The following is a 15,671-nucleotide window of genomic DNA, read 5'->3' as shown; positions in this document are numbered from 1 at the left end:
ACTCATAGACTAGTCTAACTGAAATTGCTCGAGTATTGAGGGAGAGCGCTGTAGACGGCAGCTGCTCACAGGCTGCAATATGTTGGTGCTATTGGGGCAAGCTGGCACCGTCATTTACGTCCACTAAAAGTGTTTGTTTTAGCCATGACAGGCTCCGATTGTTATTATAAGTGTCTGACATTATGGAGAGAGTCTCACTCAAGGAGAAGTCTTGTTCTGAAATCCGGCGAGGTGACGTGTTGCCGGAAGACAATGGTGGAATAGCGGAATACATCCATGGTGGAAATGTGAGCGCCAGCCGGGCAGAGTTTGTTGTGTTGGAGTACAGAAAGCGTAGCTTCTTGTTTTCTAAAAGATTTTCAGTATCATGGCTGAATTACAGTTGTCAATTGATTCAAATATTTAATTGTGATTAATTGCATGATTGTCCATAGTTAATTGCGATTAATCGCACATTTCTTTATCTGTTCAAAATGTACCTTAAAGGGAGATTTGTCAAGTATTTAATGCTCTTATCAACATGGGAGTGAGCAAATATGCTTGCTTTATACAAATGTATGTATACTGTATATGTATTATTGGAATTCAATTTACGACACAAAATAATGACAGATATTGTCCAGAAACCCTCACAGGTATACATTTAGCATAAAAATATGCTCAAATCAGAACATGGCAAACTCAAGCCCAGAAGGCAACAACAGCTGTCAGTGTGTCAGTGTGCTGACTTGACTATGACTTGCCCCAAACTGCATGTGATTATCATAAAGTGGGCATGTCTGTAAAGGGGAGACTCATGGGTACTCATAGAACCCATTTTCATCCACATATCTTGAGGTCAGAGGTCAAGGGACCCATTTGAAAATGGCCATGATAGTTTTTCCTCGCCAAGATTTAGCGTAAGTTTGGAGCGTTATTTAACCTCCTTGGCGAAAAGATAGTATAACTTGGTTGGTACCAATGGATTTCTTAGGTTTTTTAGTTTTATATAATGGATCTTCACTGCAGCTTTAAAACTGAGCTTGCTACAACCTAAAAATCGCAAGTTGCATTAATGCGCTAAAGAAATTAGTGGCGTTGAAACAAATTTGCGTTAACACACTATTGCATTAAATTTGAAAGCCCTAGGCTGAATATTTAGATGATTTTTTATGATTTAGATGATCTTTGAATTTGATGGCCCTCCGTATTTATTTTAGCCAGAGTATACGGATATTGAGATTTCACAACGAGACCTCTCCTTGAGCGGTACTTGGAAACAATAACAAACAGCCAGATCAAGCGAAAGGCAAAGAAAGCATTTTATTTCTCTGCAGCCTCCTTTCCATAATGTTGTCAGATACTTCTAATTACGTTACATTGACGTTGCTCACTTGACCTCGCAGCTTGTTTCGTGGCTGCCCGTTACAGCGTCATCCCTCAATACTGGACCAATTTAAAAAAATATTGTCCCCATTAGTCATTTAGACTCAAAAACATGGGTCAGGTGGAAAAATAAAAAGTATGAAGTTACCCTTTAAGAGGTTGAGTCCACTTTTCATGTGTTAAATGGAGCTAATTTGAAAATGGCTGTTCAAATGAATGGAATCTGAATATGTAATTACGTAAAACATAATTGTAGGCTAATCTGTGATCAAATGGCAGTGAAATTGGATAGCTATGTTAGAGCTTTTTGTAGACAAATGTCACAGCAAGTATTCTGATCACTGACAATTTCCTCATTGGCACAGTGTGTACTTAGACCAGTCTTCATTTGTATCTAATCAGATTGCAGTTTTGTCACATTTCCAGCCTGGCACATGTTGATAATGGATTCACAGCCAAGTTCAATATTGTACATCTCCGTTGTCTGACATGTCTTAGAGCCAATACTTTCCAAAAAGCAGCAGAAGACCTGATTACAATTGATTAGAAACTGTCTGCCGTGGAAATTCATGCCTCATCTAAAAATAATTCAGTAATTCAGAGAATCCATTTATTTATTTATTTTTTTAAGATGGTGAGTGCATGTGTGCGTGGCCGGGGTATATTTCATTTCTTGTCCCTCATTCGGAGGAAATTGCCTTACAAATGAAGCTAATCCATTTTTTACAGATCACACTGGCCGGAAAAGTCGGAGAGTGATGGAAGAGTGGTGGCCGTGGCATTTTCGTGTTCTAATTCATTCTGATGGTCTGGGATATAAAAGCCTTTTGTCTTCATCTGTACAGCGAGTTTAAAGTACAACGATGGAGGTAAGTGCTGGATTGTATCACTGATAAACTCTGATATGTTGTATTTTATAATATATTAGAATGCTGGCAATAAAACAAAAACAAAAAAGTAAGTGACAGGAAAAGATGTGGCATTCCAAAACCTTTTAAACAGTTAATTGAAATACTGTCATTAGTTTTGATTGGAAATGGTTTCAATGGATTCATTATGTCACATTTAGCTATCAATCAAAGAGCTCCAAAAATTCATCTAAACACTGGTCGTGTGTGTCTGCCTCCCAAGCGTTTGATTATATTAAATGGTATAGAGAATAAACATTGGCACAGAACAAAAACAAACCCCTTCCAACTCAGTCCAATATTTCTTGTGATCATTGTGCCACCGAGGAAAACACAGAGCGTGCAAACATGCCAAGTCAGATTCATTCCACTGCTGACGTCCTCACAGTTGATTTTGAGGATGCCACTAGTGGATCTGGCATATAGCAGAAGAAAAGTCACAAAGGAGAACAGAATGTAAAACTGTAATTAATTTTTGAGATGCAAACATGATGCAAACTGAGCCTTTCATGTCAGCTGTGTCTTCTTGGAACCATCAAATTGTCCCGGCTCTGACCTTTGACCAGTACTGAGAAATAGCTTAAAGGACCATGGTGTAGAATTTGGCGACATCTAGTGGTGTGGTTTCATATTGCAACCAACTGAGTACCCCTCCGCTCACTCCTCCCTCTCCAAGACTACAGTAACGTGAATCACTGAGTGCAAAACCGTGGTAACACTGTTCACCTCGCTCAGAGGTCATGCTTACCATAATAACACTGTAGAAGCAACGGGAGTCCGACGGTGACTGGTGGTACCACGATTTTGCACTCTGTGGCTCACAATACTGCAGTTTCAGAAGCGGGTCGGAGAACTACGGTGGCCTTCAGGTGACATAAAAACGTGAAAGGCTCTCTTCAGAGCCAGTGTTTGGTTTGTCCATTCTGGGCTACTGTAGAAACATGGCAGAGCAACATGGTGGACTCTGTGAAGAGGACCCACTCCCTATAGATATGAAGGGCTCATTCTAAGCTAACAAAAATAAAACGATTCTTAGTTTCAGGTGATTATACACTAATGAAAACATAGCAATATTATATTCCATTTCTGCTAATAGATCCCCCAAAATGTTACACACTGTTCCTATAATTGTTGCTTTTTAATACACCTAAACAACTTACCTAAAACAACCTAAAAAATTAGACCTTCCACGACTTTCTGGGTTTCCTCTATCAGCCTGTAGACTGCTTTTAATGTGAAGAAAGCGAGGCGGTTTTCCAGGAAAATCCAACGGATGTGACGTTATACGCGCTCGCGAGATCCTTTACTGTCTTCAGCTCCGCTACAGCGCTAACAGTGTGCAACCATAGCTAATGTTTGGTTAGAAATAGAGTCCGCTAACGCCAACAAACAACCAGCCCCCACCATTACTCAGATTCCAACACAAACTCCACGGACGCACAAAAAAAAACAAAGTTATATCTAGTGAAGCCCGTCTTGCAAAACAGGAATGTGACCGACGTCGGGGAGGAAAACTAGTATCAACATCGGCTGGGACTTCCACCCCAAGCTGGCAAAATTCCTATTGGACAGGTAAGCTACAATTACTGCCAAGACTGTGAAATATTATGGTTTTATTGTGGTTTTAGCTGTCCATCACGTTCAGTCTTGTGTGTGTCGTGTCACTGTTTTGACCGATGCTTGCTCGCATCTATGTAGCGCGAGCACAAGCGCGAGCAACCGGACCGTCGTTTACTTAACGGCCACAGGTGTCACTGTTAATAAGCATTTTCAGATTTTTACATAGAACCCCTTTAAAGACCCTGAAAACTTTAAAAAATATGACATATTTTGTAACGTTAAATAATTATGACTAAATAAGCAACAATCAAAGTTAAAGCTTGGGGGGGAAAACACTCTTTGGTATTATTTGTTAAGCATTTAACCCTCAAAAATGATAATCTGTTTCATCAGGACTGTGTGGATATGGTTTGATATCAGATTTGATTGGTGAACAAAAGTAGGCCTATGTGACATCTCCTTTTCCCACCAGAGCCCAGCCCACTGTGAACCGGTAAGAAAAGCATGGATAAAGCCGCATAGACGGAAATCTCATGCAAAATAACCAAAGCCACTCTAACTTTGGCAGAACATTTTAGGACCCAATCACTCACAGAAAGATTATTATTGAGAAAAAAAAAATCAATTTCAGGGCCTTTAACTAGCTACTGTACAACCTACTTTTCAGTGAAGTAAAGTCAATAATGTGCATCTGGCGTGGTGTGAAAATGAAAGAGTCATTTACAGTATGTGCCTCAAAAAGTCAATGCACTTTCTGATGTGTTTTTTTTAGAGCATTGGCCCAGGTTGAAGGATGTGTCCTCTGAAGTTTTATAGGGTGTGGCATTTTATTGTAACACTTACTCCTGACATTTGAGGGAAATCAATGCATCCCGCTTCTTCAGCTTGAGTCATTTTTTATGATGAGGACTTTTGCACACATGTTCCAAATGTCATTGCGTGGTCTGTTCACAGCAGTTTTAGCAGGTACGTGATGATGTGAGGAGAGTGGGATTTTCAGTTAAAACTGAGAGGGATAGGAAAAAAAAAACTTCCCAAAGGGAGGCTGGCTTTACCTGCAGGCCATTGACTTTTCTGTGTATGTGTGTATGTGTGAGGGAAGAGTTCATCCAAGTGTGTTAATCCATTCTTCCTGGTTGCTGTCGCTGGCCCTCCTTCATGCTTCTCACCTCACATCATCACCATTCTCCTCCTTCTCCACCCCCCCGGTAACCCGACCCTGCACCCGCAGCCCATCCAATCCCTTGGTCTGCCTTCAAAGGGCTTCACGGTTTTACGAGCAATCAGGACACACACGTTCCACATGTGCATAGCCACACACACACTCTCGCAGGGATTACACACACGTACCCTTTTGAATCTGCCCATATTTTGCCAGATGTAACCTTTAGAGGGCAGCAGAGTCTCACTCAGAGTGGATCGTTAGACACTGAGCACATACAGTAGTTGGAACGATGCTTCCCTGATGTGTCGGCTGGCCAAACACTTTCTTTTCCTTGCTCTGCTAAATTCCCATACCACTCTCTCTTCTTCCATACCTTCTTTTCTCTCCTTCCTCTGTTATTTCTTTCAGCTCACCCATCCACTCTGGCCCAGTTGCGGAGCGAGTTGGAGATTGACAGATCTGATATATCTGGTTATAGGCTGTAATTAAAACTAATTTGGCTTGCTGATGGCATTTTACGCCCCCCCTCCCCATCCTCCTTCATCCATTGCAATTAGTCAGTATTAGTTGACCTGACGTCTTGTATCAGATTGGGTTATTGAATGAATAAGAGGTAAACAGGCAGAGGTAGTGGTGGCAACACCCTAGGGTGACAGCCACTCCAGGCTTGATACAGTTGCCAGACAGATTGATATGAGTGTGAAAACTCTCTCCTCCCGTCTGTCTCTCACTCTCTCTCTCACACACACACACACTGTCCATTGATTCTGCCGGTTCCTTGTGATCACTGAGACTTTCACATTTCACACAGACACATTCCATAAAGAGCACCGGTATGCATTCATTCATCGATTAAGTAAACAGTCCGAGACCCAGAGGTGATGATTACTCAAAAATCGCCCTTCATATGTCCTTCCCCCTCTTCATCTTTTGCCCTTGATATCTGGACCACCTGGAAATTTCCGGAAACACCTTTCCGTCCCTCTTGCTGTGCTGATATAAAGTGCCTCCTCCTGTGCAAGTGTCAAATTTGTCAAACTTTTGACAGTTGCGAAACAAACCAGATGTTGAGAGATTCAGCAAAACAGATGTTCTGACACACATTATTTGTACTCTATCGCTCTATTTCATCTTTCAGCAAAGTTTGAATGACAAAGCAAAATTCTTTCTTCCTCTGACTAGGAAAACGTCTTGAAGAGACAAAGCCTAATATTTGCAATTTACGACACAATGGGGGGCAGTAGTCCAGACTCCGTTGCTGGGGTTTGCATTGGCTGAGTTCGAGCTAACTGCTAACTGCTTAGTAGGGGTCCGTCTCCCGGAGCTGCCGCACGCTCTACTCCCACCGAAGCAGCCTCCAGGTGACTGGGAGGACGAGGTGAGGGTTTATGAAACCATTAACAAAATGCACATTATGTATTATTGACAAGCCCTCGGTGCAGCTCTACTTCTTTGTTCTCAGCCACTTCTGGCAGCAAAAAAACGACATGGTGATGGCCAAATATCAAGATGGTGACAGCCAAAATGCCCTCCACAAACCAATGGGTGACATCATGCTGACTACGTCCACTTCTTATATACAGTCTATGCTTATGACCCACTAAAAGTGTGTGGTGTTGTCTGTGTCTGCAGACACCCTGCCCTCTGCCTTTATTTTCTTTTTTCTTCTTCTTATTTTGCTGTATTCGGGACGTTTCTGGACTTCAGAAAAGACCGTTTGGGCGTCACCGGGGAGTCTAACCCCAAGCCCGTTCAGGTCGTCAAATACCGCCGCTTTGTCAAGCACCTCAGCGTCTGATACCGAGGTACAAGCATTATACATCCATGAGCACAGGCCCCCTTTAGCTCTGTCAGATACAAAACGGCCATATTTGACGGATGAGAACCGATTGTGTGTTTTTTATGTGCAGTGTTCCCCCGGCTCCTCTATCAGTGTGTCAGTTTGAGTTTGACCGAGAGCAGCGCTGAGCCACACACACAGCTGACAGGATGAAGCCTGACCTTTGGCTTCATTTCTTTATAATCAGTCAACGCCACACCTTCCTGCAGGGTTGTGCCGAGCTTTGTAAAGTTATGGTCGTGTTTATTTGTACTTGAGAATGTAACCACTGTGAAACAATCAGAAAATAACGTTTTATTTCTCTGATTCACTGCTTTGCTCTCACTAACGCCGCTCCCTCTCTTCATTCACTCTGTAGCTCACTCCACCATCGCTGCTCTCTCTCTCTCTTTCTCTCTTTCCCTCGCTCGCTTGTTGAGCTGAGAAGGAGTGGACGACTTCGAACGCTGTGTGTTTACAAACACCAACCGACAACTGTAAAAGGTTATACCTTTAATGCCCACATCTGTCAAACTTTATTCCCCAGTTTGTAACACAGGCTTTCTGTTATTAAGTCATGAAGCCCAAGCTCGAATAACCCTGATGACATCAGACTTGACAAAGCTCCTTCACAGCTACAGAAGATATTATACAACTGATTCGGAGTCTCTTGAAAGCCCCGAAAAGATCATAATCACTTTTCGCTTATTCATATTTGTAATAGAATATTTAGGACCATTTATGAAGTCATGCTACTAATTAATATTTCATTAAAAGCTCACAGGTGTGTTATTCATACACCATCTGAAGTCGAAACCTCCTAATAGCACCAAAGACAAGCATTTTTAATGAATTTCAGCTCGTCTCTTCAAAAGATTCCTTTATCTGATGAAATATACAACACATGCAGTGAGAGAGAGACTTTTCTTCTTACTTTTCCTCTCTTCTACAGACAAACTGACTAATGAGTCAATGGCTTTTCCTGTCAACACGGTTTGTCTTTTACAGTCACTGCGTGCATCCCAGCGACCCATTAAGGCCGTAGACCTCCTCCACACTTTCAGTCTCGCTCATGCATCCGCAGAGTTATCTTCAAAAATCACTTTACTCTATTTCTCTCCCTCAGATCAGCTCCCACCGCGCTCTCTCCGTCTCCCCCTGTCTCGACTCTGTGTCTACCTCCCTTCATCCAGAGTCGCATATTGAAAGGATACGTGGTCTCACTTCATGAAGCTGTGAGTCTCATTTAAATAGATGCAGCAGCTGGGCTGACACGCAAGCCTTGCCTCGCGAATCCATGCTCCTCTTGCAACAGGAGAAGAGGGGAGAGCGGAAGCCGACAATGGTGTGACAAATTGCGTTTTCTTACTTTCATTCCGCTGATTTATTCCTTCCCTCTGCTGCACTGCCACCCATCAACACCCCACTACCCACACCTCACACCCTTCAGCCACTCCCCCATCCTGTTTCCCATCTCGCTCTATCCTTTGGAGCGGAAGGCCTATAGCAGTGGTAATGAGGGAGGTTAATTGGCCTTGCTGTGTCTTTAGGAGGCTGGATAGTGACGATGGCAGTGCTAGGATAGGGGTTGACAATTTTCTCAATTTTCTCCGGATGCCCACCTGCTTACCCTCTGCTGTTTTCACATAATCTGAAATCTCCCCCACTGAGAGTCCTCTTTATCTACGCAGCGTGCAGATAAAAGAGAGACTTTCCACGCGGAAACTTTCATACAGACACCGACACCTTTCATGCTATATTCAATTACCCGGGGGTCACACTCTGATACTGCATGCCATCAGAAAGCTGAATTGATTTGCATATCCGGGGAATGATAGCACAAGTTGGACAAAAAGAAAGGCGATGAAATGTTCACTGTGATGGATTGCCTGTCTCTTGCAATTTTCAAGGCTCTGCAAGTGGTTGATGTTCATAGTGAAATGACTGAAAAATCACAGAGTATGTCATGTTTACATGCATACTAACATTCTAGTTTTGGATCATATTTGGGTTATAATCAGTACATGGAACAAAATAAATCTGGTTATTCATATACTGTACCTGCACACAAACAGCATCAGTGTTTCGGTTACTTCAGCAAGGATGATCTCAGTTTGGTTTCTAGATGCCCGGATGAGACTAACAGTACAGTTTATCATTTAACACTACCAGTGTTAGACTTTCACTTTCATTCCAGCATAATAGACATCATTATATTTCTGCTACTTAGATTTGTTGTTCTGCTGACTAGCTACTACATAACTTGAGTTGAACATGCACCTGCGTATTCTGTGGAGTAAATATAGATGTCATATAAAAAGTACAATATTTCCCTCAGAATTCAGTACCTCAAAAATTGTACTTATTTACAGTGGCATTTTGGTTAAATGTAATTGGTTATTTTCCATGACAGGCGTTTATTAATGTGCTGCCCCTGTTATGGAATGACAATAAGGTTCCTTGAAGACAGCTCTTCTTTCCAGGGCCAGCCCTGTCTCGTAAAAATTACGATCCCATACAACTACATTACATTCTCAATTACGTTTGGAAGGAAACATATTTTGTAGTGGATTACGTTTGTCTTTTATGTATCAGAAATACCTCTGTAAGTCTGCGGACGGCCACAGAGAGTGACGTCAACTACGTCAACAAGCGAGAAAGTCAACTACTGGTGGGCAGGAGGGGAGGTGGACGGGTCCAACAAATACTGGACTTTCCCCTAGGAGAGCACTGTTTGTGTCCCATGTGAAACATAGTAATTTCTTTCCTTTTTTTTGTTTTTAAGTCATTTTAAGCAAAACCATAGTGATTTTTTTTCGAAGCCTAAACCAGTAGTTTTACTTGCCTAAACCTAACTAATTAGTTTTGTTGCCTCCTTCTAGACAGTATACCGCCCTGGCAACCCTGTCTCCCACAAAATTACTTTCCGATTGCAACTAAACTGCATAACCAAAATACATTTTGAGGGAAATGTATTATCTCCCGGATTACGGTCGCAGTTTTAAACCGTTTTAAACACGTCATTAACATTGTAAATGGTAACAAAACAAAACGAAAACGCAACAAAGCCTATTAGTTAGGGTCAGGCAACAAAACTACTTGGTTAAGTTTAGTAAAAAAACATGATGGTTTGGCTTAAAGGCCAAAGTCAGGGATCAAAAGTCTCCAGTGCGCAGTTAACACATGGATGTATAAAGAGAACTATAAATACAGCGTTGTAGGCGGGCTCCCATTCATTCCTATGAGAGTTGCTCAATGGCGCATGAAACCAAAATGGCTCGACTGCCGAGTGATGAAGTACCCAGATGTTCCGGCGATCTTCCACATCCATTGGGCCCATAGAACAGGCGTAGTAGCGTTTCCTTTAACCCCGCCTCCCAGCCCTCGCTCCAGCCGCAGTCTGGCTCATTCAGATGAACTGAGGAAGGGAAATAACTCTGGATTCAGCTATTAGTGCATTTTACAACGTTTAGGATCTAATCATTTAAATAAGGGCTAAATAAAAATTTGCTTCAAAGCCTGGTGCTCTTCCTTGGGGCTTGTTTGCATGTTCCACATTTTATCGTGTGATGCAGTATGGGACTTGCACTGGTCTGGTCTTTGTCTTGACTTGGTCTCAACCCCTCAAAGTCTTGATCTTGTCTCGGTCTCGATACACTCTGGTCTTGATGACTTGTTCTTGTTTTAGGTGGTCTTGACCGCTACACTGCACAACTACAACTCTGACTCCACCTAGCATATTTAGGTTTCTCAAAACTGGAATAAGGGTTTATCAAGGTTTCTGAAACCAGGATATAAAGATCAACACATGACCGGAATACTAATAGGGATGACATAAATTACATATACATAACAGGGATGCTAATGTGTATTTAAAAGCACTGAAGCTGCCTTGAAGATGGGTAGTCACTCAAAAAACTAATCACATACACTGGAAAACGGAAAACTTAAGTACACACAATTTGTAGCTACAGCAATGGATTCATTCCTTTAAGTGAAACAGTGGCACTTTAAACACTGGGTTGCGCACATAATGGCCTTCACACCAGGCATGAGCATAAATAAATGCAAAATTATCTTGTTCAGAAAATAGCGTGAATTCAATCTACATAACTAAGAGATATTGCAAAAGGTGGCACCTTTTTGAGAACATTTTCATTAGCCCTAGCTGTAAGTATAACACTGTAGGGGAGAGTGGGGTGAGTTGAGCCAGTTTTTACTTGAGGCATCTTTAAAATAAGGGAATGACAGTAATGACTCCAACTAAAACATGTACATATATTTCAGGATGGGATGCCGCCTTGGGAATGATCGCTTTGGATCTAAAATAAACAGTTTTCAAAATATGACTTTCCAAAAAAAAGTTGGCTCAACTTGCCCCCGATGAGGGGTAAGTACATTGACATTGAGATTTACATAACAAGTTGAAGCTATAATCTCATTATATATAATTATAATGGCTCAACTTGCCCCAGGCCTTTTGGCTCAAATTACAGCATTTCCACCACTTTAACAAACTTGTATCATCCAGCAGTTTAGAGCTAATGTCATGACAACATTATAGCCAGTAGAGTAGATTTTTACAAACTTGTCTGTAATTGTTCAGACACAAGAATCATGACTCCCTGAACATAAAAAAATCACTTAGAACGGCAAAAAGATGTTTTCTTTAACCTAAACGTGCTTGCCACCTTGCCTCTCTCATCACAGGGTCGGTAAAATGGATGACTCAATGTGTGGTAACAAAGAAAGAAAAAAGGGCCGGCTCAACTTCCCCACAGGCTCAAATCACCCTACTCTCCCCTGCTGTGTAAATATACTGCATATAACAAAATTATCCTGCGGTGTGTGTCTTTGCACGGACTGTGCGGTTGCACAACACATGCATTTAATCCGCAGGTATGTTTTTGATCATTTTCACTCGACAAAAGTGACATGATGATTGAAGCCATTTTGTAACAACAGTAAATACAGTATTTATGCGTTGTACCCCTGTGTAGAAAGGGGTTGTGAGGTTAATGCGATCCATTATTCCTCATCTGTCTCTTTCTGTCTATTTACCCTTACTTTCATCAGCACAAACACCGCCTTCCTCTTCATTTCCACTCAATCTCAGCCACTCCCGTCTTTCTCCATTCTAGTCCCTTCATCCATCTCGATGCTGCGGTCAGTTGGGCCACTGCAGGTGACCGATGAGCAGGGCCATTGATCACTATAAAGTCAGCCTTTTACACTTAATGAAATCCCTGTTCGCTCACTCCATACATGCAAAGTGTCTGGACGAGCTCCACCAACACCCATATGGAAGTCGAGTGTCGGTTGGGAACTTGCAAATCAATACAAGTAGAGAAAGATGGAGAAGCAGGCAGATGGATGGATTCAGCAGAGCATATTCATGTGCTGTACTCAACATTGCTGCTTATTCACCATCAAGCATCTGTTACTTTTTCTTCTTGACTTTTTGCTCCCGTCTCACTCTGCCTCTTTGCGTGTTTTTGTACATGGCGTTCATGAACGCTATCAAGGAGCGTTTGATTTGTGGCGAGGTGTTCAGGTGAATCTTGACAGACTGGCAGGGTGTCAAGGTTCATTTACATTATGCAGACCCTGATCACAGGCACGACTCAAAGTTCCTCATGAACAAAGAACTGAATCCAAACAGAAAGGAAGAGCAAACTGTTGCTAAGAGGCTGTGGCACATGAGCTGAAGTGGTTGCTATGAAGACCTTAGTGGCCCCAAAGGAATACAACACGCATAATGAAAGTGATCCCAGAGTTCAACAAGCCAAATTGAACACTTGATGTATAGGTGAAGCAGTGGTACAGTATGCCATTGAAAAATCACACATATTGCATGGGTATTGCAATATAGAACAACAACAAAAAAAATCACATGTCTTAGACCTTAGTGGTAAATGTCGTTCATTTATAATGTGTCAACAAACAGATTTTTGGAGGAGGATGCCTTCCACCCAGTTCTCTCATCTTACTTGCTACATGCTTTGCATCATGTTGTAGATGGTCAGTATTGAGTGATTTGTCAACTATTTGCAGGGAGTGTGGGCTGATCCAATCTCAACCACAACCTCACTCTGATATGTGTGGAAAAAGGAAATTGCAACACACTTTGCTACGAAAAACCCATTTATAATCTCTAACTTTGGTATTCTTCAACCTGGACCCTATTTTCCCATGTTTTTGTGTCTAACTGACAAATAGCGACAACAATTTCTGAAATTGGTCCAGTATTGAGGGAGACTGCTGTAGATGGCAGCTGCTCACGGGCTGCAATATGGTGCTGTTGGGGCAAGCTGGCACCGTCATTTAGGTCCACTAAAAATGATTGTTTTTGCCATGACAGACTCTGATTGTTATTATATGAGTCTGACATTATGGAAAGAGTCTCGCTCAAGGAGAAGTGTCACAATTTCAGTAACAGGTTTGGACCCGAATGCAGAGAAATGAGGAAGCAGCAGGATGAATTCAGTGATTTATTTTCAAAAGCCCAAATGGCAGTGGGTCCAGCAGACAGATAACAGGCAGGCAACAAGGTACTGCATAGTAATGATGAACCCACAAAGGAAGTGAACCGGTATATGTAGCGAGTGACTGATTAGACAATCAGATGCAGGTGAGGAGGTGGGCGGGGAAGGCCAGGTAATTGCAGAGCAGATGAGGGATGTGGAAGCAGTTGTGTAGATGGGTGTGGCATTCCAGTAATAGGGCAAAGAGAAACGTGAGCTCCAGTCTGGCAGAGTTTGTTGTATTGGAGTACAGAAAGCGTAGCTTAGTGATATCTAAAAGATTTTTAATGTCATGGCTGAATATCAAGATGATTTAGACAATGTGGATGAGTCTTTTAATTCGATGGCCGCCCATATTTATTTGAGTATACAGATATTCAGATTTCATGAGACTTCTCCTTAAGCGGGACATGGACATAATACAGCCTATAGTCGCACAGGAGTTTGTGAAATGGTCACGAAATTTTATGTAGTAATTTGTGCACATAAACAAATTTCACATTTTTTTCAGGATGGTCAGCACAAAATTAATTTGTATGTGATCCATGTAATTCTGAACCAGGAAATATAGAGAGGGGCGAACGCCATGTTGAGAGGAGGTCGGGGTGGATGGGTGAAACACAGGACTTTCGCCCAGGAGACTGGTGTTTGTGTCCTGTGTGAAACCAGTCATAGTTGATTTATTTGTCATGTAACTTCCATAAACATCTTTTCCGGAGTTACTTTAACCCAAACCAGGATCTTTTCCTAAACCTAACTAAGTAGTTTTTGTCACATAACTTCCATACTCAAGTTACGCCACTTCTGGTGTTATATAAACCCACACTACAATCTTTGCCTGAACTTAACTAATTTGTTTTATTTTGAAAAGATTAGAGTGGACACTTGTGTCACGTGTTACTGAACATTTCGTAGGAAAATGCACCAAAAATACGTTGTTGAAAGTCATGCTGAGCATCACGAGAAAAAAAAGGGACATTTGTGTCTATGTACACGAATCAAATAGATTAAATCTCGTGACTATTTCACTGACTGCCGTGAGACTGTGTTGCACAATAACAAACAGATTGGATCAAGTGAAAGGTAAAGAAAAAAATGTATTTCTCTGTAGGATCCTTTTCATAATATTGTCAGACACTTATAATAAAATACGGAGCCTGTTGGTGGCAAAAACATCACTTTTAGTGAACGTAACGTTACATTGACGCTGCTCATTTGCCCTCGCAGCTTGTTTTGTGGCTGCCGGTTATAGCGTTATCCCTCAAAATAGGGTCTAGGTTGAAAAATACTGAAGTTACCCTTTAAAAAAATGTGTTACTATTGGTATTTTTATGAAACCAGTCTTACTCAAGAGGGATCTGCTGAAGAGCCCATCTTCTACCATAACCAAACAAATCAATTTAAGGAAAACTTTGGCATTAATTATGTTGACATCAAGTCTGTGCTGGTGGAGGATTTTGGAGTCTGGAGCTGTACCCCCTGCTGAGTGCTAATATGCAGCTCGGGTAGCCAAGAGCAGCGGCACTTTTATGCTTCTCCAAACTTGGTTGGGCAGGAAAAAGAAAAATTCAAGCCTCATACTTGAAACTACACAATGTGTGCCATCATTCATCAGCAAGTGGCAGCGCACCATAGGTAATAATATAAAAAAAAAAAAGTACCAGTATCCCGTAGGGTGCCTGGCCCATTTCATGCACTAATGATCTCCGCTGTGAACTGTAACCTGGAACCTAAGATTGCAAAAACTGACATATCTGTCTAGCTGATGCACTTGTGCGCTGCATCAAAAAGCACTTCATCTAAGAGACTTTGCCAACCAGGACTGGAGATGTATCCTGTCAGAATGCTCTGCAGGAGGGCGTCTGAGCCCGGCCCAGTGGGGAGTCTTCCGGTGGCAGGTGGAGCTGGGCGGTGGTGGGTAACTGTAAGATGAGTACGATTAATTTCAGAATGGGAAGAGGCACGATACTGAACCAGGAGCTGGAGAAGGAAGTTATCAGATGAATCAGATGAAGTGGGCGGCAGCAAGAGAAAGGCGAGGCTGGACTGGACTGAATGTATCCTTGGCTCAGACTCATTGCTGAAACTATTATGCTGTCATTCATTCATTGACCTTCTACTCCTTTAGTAGACGTTTTGAACAACAGCAATCTTGAATGGAGCCGTGCAGGGAGAGCCACAGCTTCTCCTCTGTGGATGTGGATGTCGCTTGTGACTGTGACCCGTTGTTAAAGACAGGGAGACACATCGTCCACTGTGGCAGATGTCGAGGTGAGGGAATTGTGCTTTTTATTATGGTGGATTGGTAATTAGTGTTTACACAGATGGCC

At 42.0% G+C, this 15,671-nt stretch overlaps 1 long non-coding RNA gene across 1 annotated transcript; it reads left to right on the top strand.

Moving 5' to 3' along the window:
* The first annotated feature begins 245 nt into the window (after positions 1-245).
* On the top strand, positions 246-13,672 carry LOC119487257. Its single transcript, XR_005206674.1, has 4 exons — positions 246-287; positions 1,679-1,684; positions 1,742-1,745; positions 13,565-13,672. It is a non-coding gene; the product is annotated as an uncharacterized LOC119487257 (long non-coding RNA).
* Positions 13,673-15,671: the final 1,999 nt, after the last annotated feature.

The sequence above is a fragment of the Sebastes umbrosus genome, chromosome 4 (assembly GCF_015220745.1).
Source record: "Sebastes umbrosus isolate fSebUmb1 chromosome 4, fSebUmb1.pri, whole genome shotgun sequence".
In the NCBI taxonomy this organism is placed as follows: Eukaryota; Metazoa; Chordata; class Actinopteri; order Perciformes; family Sebastidae; genus Sebastes; species Sebastes umbrosus.
Note: the sequence above shows the minus strand (reverse complement) of the source record. Positions and strands in the feature narration are given on the sequence as shown.